Genomic DNA, 12,810 nt, shown 5'->3' with positions numbered 1-12,810 from the left:
TATATTTCTTTAAATACAGACAGGGCATTTGGGAGTAATATTTACATAAATATAGAATAAATATCAAGTTCACAGCATTGGACAAATCAAGATTGATGAGAATATTTTAAAAACTTTCCTCTCAACTACCGTCAGGATCAGACCAAAATAGATCTGCTTTCCAAAGATTTCTTGATATGTGTGTTTCAATTTCAGATAGCAATGCAATTGTTAAATTCTATATTGAATTTTTCTGTTTTGGAATTCCCAAAGGATTAGGATTAGAATTAAATTGGTGGGATCCCTGGGTGGCGCAGCGGTTTGGCGCCTGCCTTTGGCTCAGGGCGTGATCCTGGAGACCCGGGATCGAATCCCACGTCGGGCTCCCAGTGCATGGAGCCTGCTTCTCCCTCTGCCTGTGTCTCTGCCTTTCTCTCTCTCTGTATGACTATCGTAAATAAATAAAAAAAAAATAAAATAAAAGAATTAAATTGGTTTCCCTGTTCAATATTCAGATCGAGTTTTGTTCCTCATGGTGAAAAAGGATTATAAGGTCATGTGCAGAAGTGTTACAAGAATATGAAGTAGGATTTTTGCTTGCTTGTTTGTTTGTTTGTTTGTTTTAAGCAATGTAGAAACTAGTCAATACATTATGTTCCTGTGTTTATCCACTATATGCCTCTGGACATCTGGTGGCCCATCTCTAGCCTTGTTCAGCTTTGATGGCCTGCATCCTCCTGCAACCCAAGAGATTTCACTCCATAACTTCCTGCACTGCCTATGTCCGTCCTATGGCAATTGCTCAAGCTCACAGAGCATGTCAATTGATCCCACCTCCATGCACTCCCCTGCTCCATCCTCTATAAGTTACTCAGCTGCTCCCTGGCCTTCTGTGTGCCCTTATTGGAGGCAGAACCTGTTTACAGCTGTTTTTGCTCTATCCAGTCCTCTGTGTCTCCCCTCAGCAAGGAACACATATGAATGCTCTCCAGGGGCTCCCCTGCTGCATCCCTCACTAGGCTTATAATCAGAAAACCGTCCCAAGGAGCACCTCGAGGGAGAAACCACCCGGGAGCCATGGGCTTCATCTCCTTTATTCAACTTCTAGTTGCTGATGACATATTGCAGGTGCAGATGCTGAGGAAGCTAATCTGTGGGATCTCTTTGAGTATCAATCTTTTATTTCTAAACTCTTTGTTTCTGCTATACTTTCCATTTTATTTAGGCTATTCTTTAAGAGCTTGGAAACTATGTCCTAGGTTTAGGCAATAGGAGAATTACAACATGGCCTTCCTTGATGTTTACCAACTAGCTTACCTAGGATGATCTGATTGTGTTGACTCTCCTCTTCAAAGAGGTTATTCTCTATTTACCTCTCCAACTTTTTGAACTGTCTGAGTGGTAGCCTTTGTCCTCAACTTTTTTTATATATCAGTCCTATGGCCATCTGCCTGTACAAAGACTAACCACTGTTTCCATAAGAAGCCATATCTGAACATGGCATACCTGTGCAACCTCTTATGAAAATACCATTTATTCTGTATCAATATGTGCCAGACATTGTATTGCATGGAATGTTGATTAAAACATAGTCCTTGATTCCTAAAACTCAGATCCAATGGAAGCATTTTAGTCACAAACCCTTTAAGATAGATATGACCACATATTTGTTTTCTGGAGGAAAATACAGATGGTCACGGGATTTACATGACTTGCCCAAATACACATAGCTGGTAGTGACAGAGCCAAACCTGAACCAACTATCTCCTACTCCAGAAACTGAGTCACAAAAAAGGGGAGCAATGGGGAAGTAGAGTAGCTCTAGTTAAAGAAAACAGCCATAGCAAGAATGAGACCCTCCCTGCATGCCTCCATTCTGCAAAAAAAAAAAAAGGGGGGGGTGTGGATAAAGAATTAGCAGCACTGCATATGTGATATAGCTATGTTTACAAGTGTCTTGTTATATGTATATTTTACTTTTATATTTTATTCATAGTTTTTGAATATTCATTTTCATTCATTTTGCTGTTTTCAAGAGCCTAGTTCAAGCCATCTTTCAAACATTGTAGGCCACAAATTCCTGATCTAGGGGAACCCAGCTGCCATATAGAAAACACCATGGTCAGGTGTAGTTATACAATATGAACCCCAAAGGACCAGTTCCAGTAGTGTTGCTGCAATAAGTCCTATCCCCTATATTCAAATAGAATAATCTTTGGTAACCTATATACTATTTCAAGAAAAATCTAAAATTTTTATAAAGATATAAATAACTCTAGTTGGCTTAAATTATTAATACATGAAAGAGATCACAAAGAATGCCCTTATTTTTATTTTGGTTTTGAAATACTAGTTATAAACATATGAACTGACCACTATAAGTCTTAAAATCTGGAGGTCAATATTTCCGTTAGAATAAAAAACACTCTATTCAAATTTCACAGATTTATAACACAATTTAATTGAAAGGTTTTTAAGTTACAAAAAGTATATTTTCCTGGAAGGATTTAGTTTCATCAGTATATAAAGTATCTTTGTTTTCAAAAACCAGAAATGGAGTTATTTCATTAGTAATATTTATTGAGTTTTTCATTTTACTTCTTCTTGTACAATCCTACTGATAATGTTACAATAAAAAAAGTAACAGAGAACAACTAATCCTCATGAAGCTTTATCTCAAGTAAAGGTGATCTGCTACATTGTGTTGTTTGCTTTGCTTTGCTTTCATCTGGTTCTACTCTGGCATTTATGTAATCAAAAATAGATTGGAAGTCATTAGCTAGAAATGTGGTAAGGAGAGGGGAATCTCAGAAAGCATCTCAGAGTATCTAAAGTATACTTTAAAAATAATTTAAAATACTATATTATATTACGTGAATTTCCACTTGAAGATATAGAACATATGTGTGTGTGTATATATATATATATATATATATACATAAAATATGATTTTACTTTTTAAAAAGCCATGAGGTCATGTAACACAGTGTAATCAATCTATTGCACTTAATGCCATTATGAAATAAATATAGTATCTCTGAGCGTGCTCATGTTTACTCCAAGAAAAATAAATAAATGAAGTCATTAACACCGAGAAGGACTCTTCGGTTGTCAGGGATTCCAGATAGAATTGTCAAAAACTCACTACTCAAGAAGATAGTGGGAGAAATGCACCAAATTGTAATAAATGTCAAAGGTAATTTGGAATTTGGGTTAATTTGTGTATTTGATGTTTCAATATTTTTATGAAGCCCCTTCAAGAGCTAATGCATTCATGGTCTGTATCAATAGAATTTTAGCAACTAGTTTAATTGAAGTAAAAATTATGCTTGTCACAGCACTAAGGAACTCAGTTTTAGAGTGTGCCCAGTTCTAGAAACTATACTTTTAAAAAATTGCAGTTGGGGCAGTGTGGGTAGCTCAACGGTTTAGCACCGCCTTTGGCCCAGGACGTGATCCTGGAGACCCGGGTTCATGTCCCGTGTTGGGCTCCCTGCATGGAGCCTGCCTCTCCCTCTGCCTGTTTCTCTTCCTCTCTCTGTGTGTCTCTCATGAATAAATAAATAAAATCTTAAAAAAATTAAAAAAAATTAAAAATGCAGTTGAAAAAAATAAAATAAAAAATACAGTTGAACTATCGAGGTGAAGAGTGAAGGGGCAAAGTCAAAAATAAGAAAAGAAATTGTGAAATTAAAAAAAAGAAATTGTGAAATTATTAAAGAGATTAGTGTACGTAAGAGTAGGAAGATCCAAAAAAGGTGTCTTCATATTTTGGAAATTTAATTTGGTAGGATTGGAATGAGGCTTATTCTTTTAACCCATGTTGGATTCTGGGTGACCAATGTGGAAACAACTAGAAAGTAAAATTTCAGTATAAAAAAGAACTTATCTAACTCAACACCCAAAAAATAAAAAATCCAGTTAAGAAATAATCAGAAGACACAGATATTTCTCCAAAGAAAACATACAAATGGCCAACAAACCCATGAAAAATGTTCAACATCACTCTGCATCAGAAAAATACAAATCCAAACCACAATGAGATACCACCTCACACTGGTCAGAATGACTAAAATGAACTACTTGGGAAACAACAGATGTTGGTGAAGATGGGGAGAAAGCAGAACCCTCTTACACTGTTAGTGGGAATGAAAACTGGTGCAGCCACTCTGGAAAACACTATGGAACTTCCTCAAAAAGTTAAAAATAGAACTACCCTACAACCCAGTGTTTGCACTACTGGGAACACAAATACCTAGTGTTTATCCAAAGGATACAAATATAGTTATTCTAAGGGGCACCTATGCCCCAATGTTTATAGTAGCAATATCCACAATAGCAAAACTGTGGAAGCAGCCAAGATGCCCATTGACAGATGAATGGATAAGGAAGATGTGGTATATGTATACAATGTAATATTACTCAGCCATCAAAAAGAATGAAATTTTGCCATTTGCAGCAGTGAAATAAATCAGTCAGAGAAAGACAAATACCATATGATCTCACCATATGTGGAACTTAAGGAAAAAAAAACAGATCGAATATAGGGGAAGGGAAGGAAAAATAAAATAATGAAAACAGAGAAGCAAACCATAAGAAACTCTTCACTATAGGAAACAAACTGAGAGTTACTGGAGGGGAGGTGGGTGGGGAATGGGGTAATTGCTGATGGACATTAAGGAGGGTACTTGATGTAATGATATGCAACTGATAAATCACTAAATTCTACCCCGGAAACTAATAATACAGCATATGTTAACTAAATTGAATTTAAATTAAAAATTTTTAAATGAATAAATCTAAATCTATATTTGCAAGGAAAAAAATAGTGACTTGAAGGGGCACATGCACCCCAATGTTTATAGCAGCACTAACTGCTATAGCCAAAACAAGGAAAGAGCCCAAATGCCCCTCAACTGATGAATCAATAAAGAAGATGTGGTATATACATACAATGGAATATTACTCAACCATCATAAAATGAAATCTTCACTTTGCAAGGGTGTGGATGGCACTAGAGGGTATTATGCTAAGCAAAATAAGTCATAAAAAGACAAATACCAAATGATCACTCATATGTAGAATTTAAGTAACAAACAGATGAACACATGGGAAGGGAAGGAAAAATAAAATAATGTAGACAGAGAGGGAGGCAAGCCAGAAGAGTTGGCTATATATAATATATCACCCTTCCACTAACCTGGAAAATTCACAATTGCCTAGTGGGAATGCCAAAGTTACACTCTGGAGACAGTACTATAAAGGAACATCATTTGTACCACAAGACCACAATTACAAATATTCCTGCAGACATGCTATGGGAGGCAGCACTGGTTCCTGTAGAGGCTATGTTTACATATACAGTAAGAAAAAAACAATAGTAGTTTTGAAAAGAGAATCAAGACTTTCAGTCCAGCATATAAAGACCTTGGAAGCTGTGACTTCAATTCTCATTACAAGAAAAAGCTGAAGATCAACAATTGTTCTTAGATCCAGCAAGGAATGATGTCTCAGGGCAAACTAGTGTCAGTCCTCAAAATTGGAAAGCCAGATAAGTGGTTACAGGAAATCATAACTGACCAGAGCAGAAGCCTGTACAGGAACCAGTGCTGGGGTAAGAAAACTTGAGGTCAAATGGACAAATTGCTGCAGGCTCAGTGTAGCCAAACTTGACAATGAAAACTCCAAAGGAGCCCAGTTTTAGGGGCAGGCCCCACATTTTTTGTGAGTGTTAGCTCCAGAAGATTTACTCTAAATTGACACCACAAAGATCTGAGAAAAATCCTGTCCTGTTTCTCACAGAGAAAAGGGAAAAGGAACTATTTTTAGATCTGCCCAGAACACTATCTTCTTCATAAAAAGACTTGCCTTCATGTGAACTTGTAAATGTTACAGCCCAGGGGCCACAGGTTCCCTAAAAGAGTAAGATTTAATTGTAGCATCAGAGAGTTTCTCCTCACTCAGGCAAAACCACCACATCAGTAGTGCTCCTAAGTAACAACACGGGATTCCAAGGAAAGAAACTGTACATCTCAGGTCTTGTTTAAGATGTATAGACTGTTTCCCCAAGACAACTGAGAAGATAAAAACAAGGATCTCAGAGAAAATTTTAGTGCCTAATAACTACAGAAACAGAAAACAATAAAAACAGTCTAACCGCTAGTCAGATAAACATAAACTACACACTGAATGCCTACTTACCTCAGTTCCTTTTACTCAGTGCATCATGTCTGGTTTTCAAAAAGAAATTGCAGATATCATGAAAGAAAAGAACAGTTTGAAGAGACAGATCGAGCTCTAGAATCAGACTCAAATATGTCAAAGATATTGAAATAATCAGACCAGAAATTTGAAAAAAAAAAGTATGATGAATAAGCAAAGGCTTCTAATGGGAAAAGTGGACAACTCAAAAGAGCAGAGGTAAGATATAAACAGAAATAGGGAAACTCTAAGAAGAAATCAAAAGGAAATGCTAAAGACAAAAATACATAAATAAAAAAATACTGTAACAGAAGTGAATTAAGAATGCATTTAATGAGCTCATCATAGACTGGACATGTCCAAAAGAAAAAAGTTTGAAGAAGTATTAATAGAAAATTCCAAAACTAAATTGTAGAGAAGAAAAAAAAAGACTGAAAAAAATCAGAACAGAATATCCAAGAACTGTGTATTATTAAAAGTATAATATACATGTGATGAGAATACCAGAAAGATAAGAAAGACAGAAAGGAAATAATTGCAACAATGACTGTTGATTTCCAAAAATCAGTGCCAAACCATAGAGCCAGGAAGCTCAGAGAACACCAGAGTAAATAGAAAATCTGAACATAGACATATTGCATTCAAACTGCAGAAAATGAAGACAAAGAAAAAATCTTGAAAGAAGCCAGAGGGGAAGAACTCCTTATCCATAGAGAAGAGCAAGTATAATAACTACATCAGATTTATTTTCAGAAACCATACAAGCAAGAGAATGAAGTAAAATATTAAGTATTGGTACAGCTAATTTGGAATAAAGTTCTGTGGTTTCCTACAAAAGTTAACATGCTCTTACCATATGATATAGCAGTCACGCTCCTTGGTATTTACCCAAATGAGTTGAAAATATGTCCACAAAAAAACCTGCATACGAATGCCTAAGGAATTTTTATTCACAATTGTCAAAACTTGAAAACAACCAGAATGTTCTTCAATAGGAAACTGTGGTTCATACATTGGAATGTTTTTCAGCAATAAGAGGAATTGAGCTATCAAGCTACAAAATGATACAGTAGAACCTTAAATGCATAGTGCTAAGTGGAAGGAGCCAATCTAAAAAGACAAAGTACTGTATGATTCTCTGTGACATTCTGAAAAAGGAAAAACTATACAGATAGTTTTTAGGGGTTGAAGGAGAGGCAGAAAGTGGTGAATAGTGGAGCACAGGAAATTCGGAGAGCAGTGAAACTAAACTGGAGGATATCATAATAGATACATGTCATACATTTCTCAAAATCCATAAAATTCACAGCACAAGGTGTGAACTCTATTGTCAGCTATGGACTTTAGTTAACAATGATGTATCCATACTGGCTCGATGATTGTAACAAAAGTACTATGCTAATGTAAAATAATAATGGGGGAAATGGGTGAGGGGTGTGTGAGAGAGCATATAGGACATCTCTGTACTCTATACAGTTTTTCTATGAACTCAAAGCTGGTCAAAAAATGTCTATAATTTTTTTAAAGCTCAGATAAAAACATATTTTTTTTTAAAGTGAAACAGAGGGCATGTCACAGAAGCAATGAACCCAACAAAATGTCTGCTCACAAGGACATACCAGTGTTGCATGACAGTGGAAGATAAAAATGAATTTTATCTACTAAGTCAGGTCCATTCTTGGAGAAAATCTGCTAGTTCTTTCGCTGTGTATCTTTGTTCACTGTATATACATGACCTGAATTAGAATATGATGAAGTCTATTTATTGGCTTTCTGTTTTATTCAGTGTACTTAATTTTATTTGCTTTATATGTTGGATGCATTTTTGACATGTGCAATCAGAGTGGTAAAAAGTAGAGTCCCACAAAAATGACTTGCAGGCATTTTTATATCTTTCAAAGGATCAAGCTAATGCTCTGTAGGCCATGAACATAGTATTGGGAAATCTTGTCATTAGTTTCTCCTGGATGGGAATAATTACATTCAAAATAATTTTTTAGAGAATGAGAAATATTCACACTTGCATTTTTAAAGAATTAGTTGTACTGCTATAATGTGTACACTCCCATGCTATTTTGAGGCAAATTATGCTTTACTGTGCACATTAAACAAACAAGTACATCATGAGATTTCATTACTCCTATAGAATACATTTTTCTAAATATACTATTACTAGAAGAATTGATTGGCAAGAAAAATGGAATAAAGTAAAAGCATTAAATTTTTATTGCAACAACTTATTTCCTTAATTGACTCATTCATTTGGTATATCTTTGAACCAACATTTATGGAAGCTTACTGTAAGGTTAAGGACACAAAGATAAATAAGATACTGTTCCTGTGATGGAGAAATTTTTATCTTGAGACAAGTGGGATGAAGACTTACATCAATAATTATCATGAAAATGATGAGCTAAGAATATAGTGCTCAATGAAGTACAGGAATGACTGGAATCATTGGTCAATTATGATTATCCCAAGGAAAAAGGACTTCAGGGAACAGAGATCTTTTTCTTACATATGAAAGGCTATCAAAATATGGGGTGGATTTGACATAAATATGCTGAGTTAAAATGGTATGGTATGTGCCAGTGATTGTAAAGAAACTTTATTTTAGGTTCCCATTTTTCCCTTTAAATATACCCTGTCATGCTAGTTCTCCTACAGCCAATAAAAAAATTAAAACAAAACAAAACGTGATTTCTCTGTTCACTCTTAGGTGAAATATCTAGAGTTCCAGTGATTCCCAAACATAATTTTGATCAAATATGCAGTTATAAGACATAATCAAACTACACATCTAATTTGAACTTGAGGCTTCTTTTTCCTAGGGTCCTAGATGTGGGGAAGGAGTCAATTGTTAGTTTCTTCTGTCTTTTCCTACCTAGCTTCTTTACTCCTTATTCCCATCTCACTAGCCCTGTTTTCTGACACATCCAGAGATGGAATGGGAGGAGCTGGAGATGCTAAGAACAGCCGTCTTCTTAACTGACTCGACTGCTAAGTTGACTTAAGCTCTTATAACCTCTGGACTTGTTCATAACCTCTGGACTTGGAGACGTGCAAAGCTACCTTTCTCTTATAGGAGTTTGTATAGGCTTTGGCTGACCACACCCCTATCTCTGGGGATTTATTGCTGGCAACTGTCTTTGATTAGAGAGAAGAGATCCCTAATCTGGCTAGCTATGTAATTCTTCCTCAGCCCTCAGGATTCCAGCAATATCTATAATAAGTCCCTGCTCAAGTGTGATTTGACTTTCTACAGTTTCAGTTACCCACAGTCAACCATGGTTCCAGAATCAGATGATCCTCCTTCTGATGGATTGTCAGAAGGTCAATAGTAGCCTAATGCTACGTCACAATACCGACATCATTTTGCCTCACCTCATCTCATCATGTAGGCATTTTATTATCTCACATCATCACAAAAAGGGTAAATACAGTACAGTAAGGTAGTTTAAGGGAGGGAGCAACCACATTCACATTGCTTTTATTACAATATATTGTTATAATTCTTCTATTTTATCATGAGTTATTGTTGTTAATCTCTTACTATGCCTAATCTATAAATTAAACTTTATCATAGGTGTACATGTATAGGAAAAAACATAGCACATACAGGGATCAGTACTATCTGCAATTTCAGGCATCCACTCCCTGGGGGTCTTGGACTATATCCCCTGTGGATATGAGGGGATTATTGTATTGCTTTTCTTGGCTGCCTCTTCATCCCTCCACCAGGAGGACCTCTTGGATAGGCACCTTAGAAGACCCATACCAGCTCTCTCTTGTCTTGGATTATGACTGGCCCTCTGGAAGCCCATATTCTCTGTCCCAGTGAACCCTAGGAGCACACTCACTTGCAAAACTTCAACTCTCTCTTTTCTTGTCATGGGCTGATTCAACAGCCTTTTGTTCTGTTTTCTCAATATTGTGCCTTCACCAATCTAGCTGTCTCTAACACTATAGGAAACACGTTAAAGTCTCACATGAGTCTCCTTAAAGCCCTTCTCTCCTGACTTGAGCAGAGACAAAGCGAGACTTACAGAAGTCCCCACTTGTTCTCTGACTTCTGATGGATTCATTCTGCCTATCCATCCTCACAGTTAGCAAGGCATTTAAGATTTCTCCATTGCAGTAGGTGGTACATCCAGTCCAGTGTTGACAAAACCATTTTACCTAAAATGAGCCTTAGCTAAAATTTCAATTCTCAAAATCCTGCTATACTTGGAAGTTACTGGAAGCATATACGTCTGTTTATTCAAGTTAAAATTTTGTTTTCATTAGCTCTATACATTAAGAAAAGATAAACTATAACTATATGCTGTAAGTACAAAAAAAGGATATTATGTGTGCTATCCAGGCAGGAAAAAAAATGGTTAGCTACATACAATTAAAATTGAGTCTATGCTGCAAGACAGTGAAACAATCTCTATGTAATTTAAAGGAGTAAGATTACATGTACGCAATTTGTCTTTCATGTACAATGGAAATACAGAAATTCTCAGGTAAAATGAAATTGTGTTACTATATTACCCACATACTCTCTTGGGGGAAAAAAATCTTACTTGAAGCTACTCTAATTGACCAAAGGTATATGGAATTAATAATTAAAATAGGTGAAAACCATGATCTAAAAGATGGGGGATAAATGTGAAAATCATTTTAAGAGGCAACAAATAAGTCAATAAATATGCAAGAAATAAATTCTACCATTATGATAATGGTAGAATAGATAGTTCTAAAATTAACATAAGTATATTTAAGCTCTTAGCATATAATAAACATCACATAATAAAGAGAACAAGATTGATTATTCAAAAATGCTCTTAAAATAAATTAGTTAGAAAAAAGTAATTTATCACTTTATTATTCACATCAAAACACTGAAAATTCATTTAAAAGGCATATCTTATTTAGAAAGGAAATAAAAGAAACGAAGGAAAGAAGAGAAAGAAGAAAAGAAATCAAAAGAAAAAAGGAGCAAACATCCTACTCAAAAACAGGTTTACATTTAGCTAATGTTAGGATAGGGGAAACTTTTACACATAAGAACATCAAAAGAAATCACAAAGATAAGTGGCAAATAAATTTAACTTAAAAATTTGTTTTTATGTTTAAAAACATAATCAAAAGAATAGGTAATCCTTGAAAAATATTTGGAGCAAGCATGATAAATAAATATTAGTATTCTTAATGTATAAAATAACGATATAATTCATAAAAAAATATTGTGATTTCACATAACAAGTAGAAAAAAGATGGGGCATCTGAATGACTCAGTCAGTTAAGCATCCGACACATGATTTTGGCTCAGGATGTGATCTCAGGGTTGTGAGATCAAGCCCTGAGTTGGACTCGTGGATGTCAGACCTGCTTAAGATTCTCTCCCTCTCTCTCTCTGCTCTTCCCCTGACTCTATCTCTCTAAAATTTAAAAGATAATTAATTAATTAGTTAATTAATTAGAAAAAAGGCTTAAACTGACAATTCACACAAAAAAATATAAATAAGAAAATATACTTTCTAGTCATAAAAAAAGCAAATTAAAAGAAAGATATGCCAATTTTTCTTTAGTCCCTTTTTTTAAAACTTTAAATTAATCCTAGTAATCCTGGCAAGATCAGTAGGAAGAGAATCTCTGCTAAATGTTATGGTAGATGTGTGCATTGGCACTGCATTCCTGAAAATTAATTAAGCAATATGAATAAAAAGTCAAAATGTTTTGCACCAGTATGTTAACTTATCCAAAATTTCTAATTTCTAATTTCCATGCAAAGAAATTAGAGTGGTTAAATACATAAAGGTAGCTAAAAATCTGAGCTAGCCTAAGTATTCAGCAATAAGGGGTGGTTAAATAAAATAGATCTACAATATAAGCTGTTATCTTACAATGTAAGCTGTTACCATTCAGGATGAGAAGTTCAAAGAATTTTTAAAATGTTGAGAAAACCTAGGGTGAAATATGAAATGCAATTGTCTGAATATATAATTATATGTAATATGATCCCAGGTTTGCTTTAAAAAAAATAGCTGCCTGGAGAAACAGGAGAGAATATGCCAAATATTGATTTGTAGTAATTCTGGGGTATTTGATATATAGGTAATTTTAATTTTACAAGGAGCATGTGTCACATTTATACTTGATAAAATATTTTAGAACCTCTTAATTGACCCATAATGCCCCAGATAGGGAAGGCACACTTCTTCCACACTCTGAGATGGTCAGAACACACTTGGGAGAGTGGTATCCCACCCCTGGCACTGTACTCTCAGGGGTAACATTAGAAATCCTGGCCATCTTTTGAGCAGGCTGAGTGGGATGATGGGGGCTGAGTAGGAAGGTGTGATAAGATATGCTAGAGTGAGAGGATTTGAGAAATTAAGCTTAGGGCACAAAAGCTGGATGCTTTTAATCATCCATTTTCAAGTATTTGAGCAGCTGTCACTGGAAAAAGACTAGATTTATCTTACTTCATTTTGGATAAAAGGAGACAGATTTTGTCTAAATGAAGAATGTTTTCATCCTTTACTTGTTCAGTGGATGGTATCAGAGGGCAGGGAGATCTCATGTTCTGAATTGGCCGGGGTTGCCCGCATAAGGATCCCTTCTCTTGGGTCAGTGCTTGGA

The 12,810-nt window shown here is 35.4% G+C and overlaps 1 protein-coding gene across 4 annotated transcripts in view; it reads left to right on the top strand.

Annotated features, from left to right (window-relative positions):
- Nucleotides 1-12,810, top strand: part of RGS7 (regulator of G protein signaling 7) — a 502,122-nt gene that overhangs the window by 426,345 nt on the left and 62,967 nt on the right. The window lies entirely within an intron of this gene.

The sequence above is a fragment of the Nyctereutes procyonoides genome, unplaced genomic scaffold (assembly GCF_905146905.1).
Source record: "Nyctereutes procyonoides isolate TBG_1078 unplaced genomic scaffold, NYPRO_anot_genome, whole genome shotgun sequence".
NCBI classification, from domain to species: domain Eukaryota; kingdom Metazoa; phylum Chordata; class Mammalia; order Carnivora; family Canidae; genus Nyctereutes; species Nyctereutes procyonoides.
Note: the sequence above shows the minus strand (reverse complement) of the source record. Positions and strands in the feature narration are given on the sequence as shown.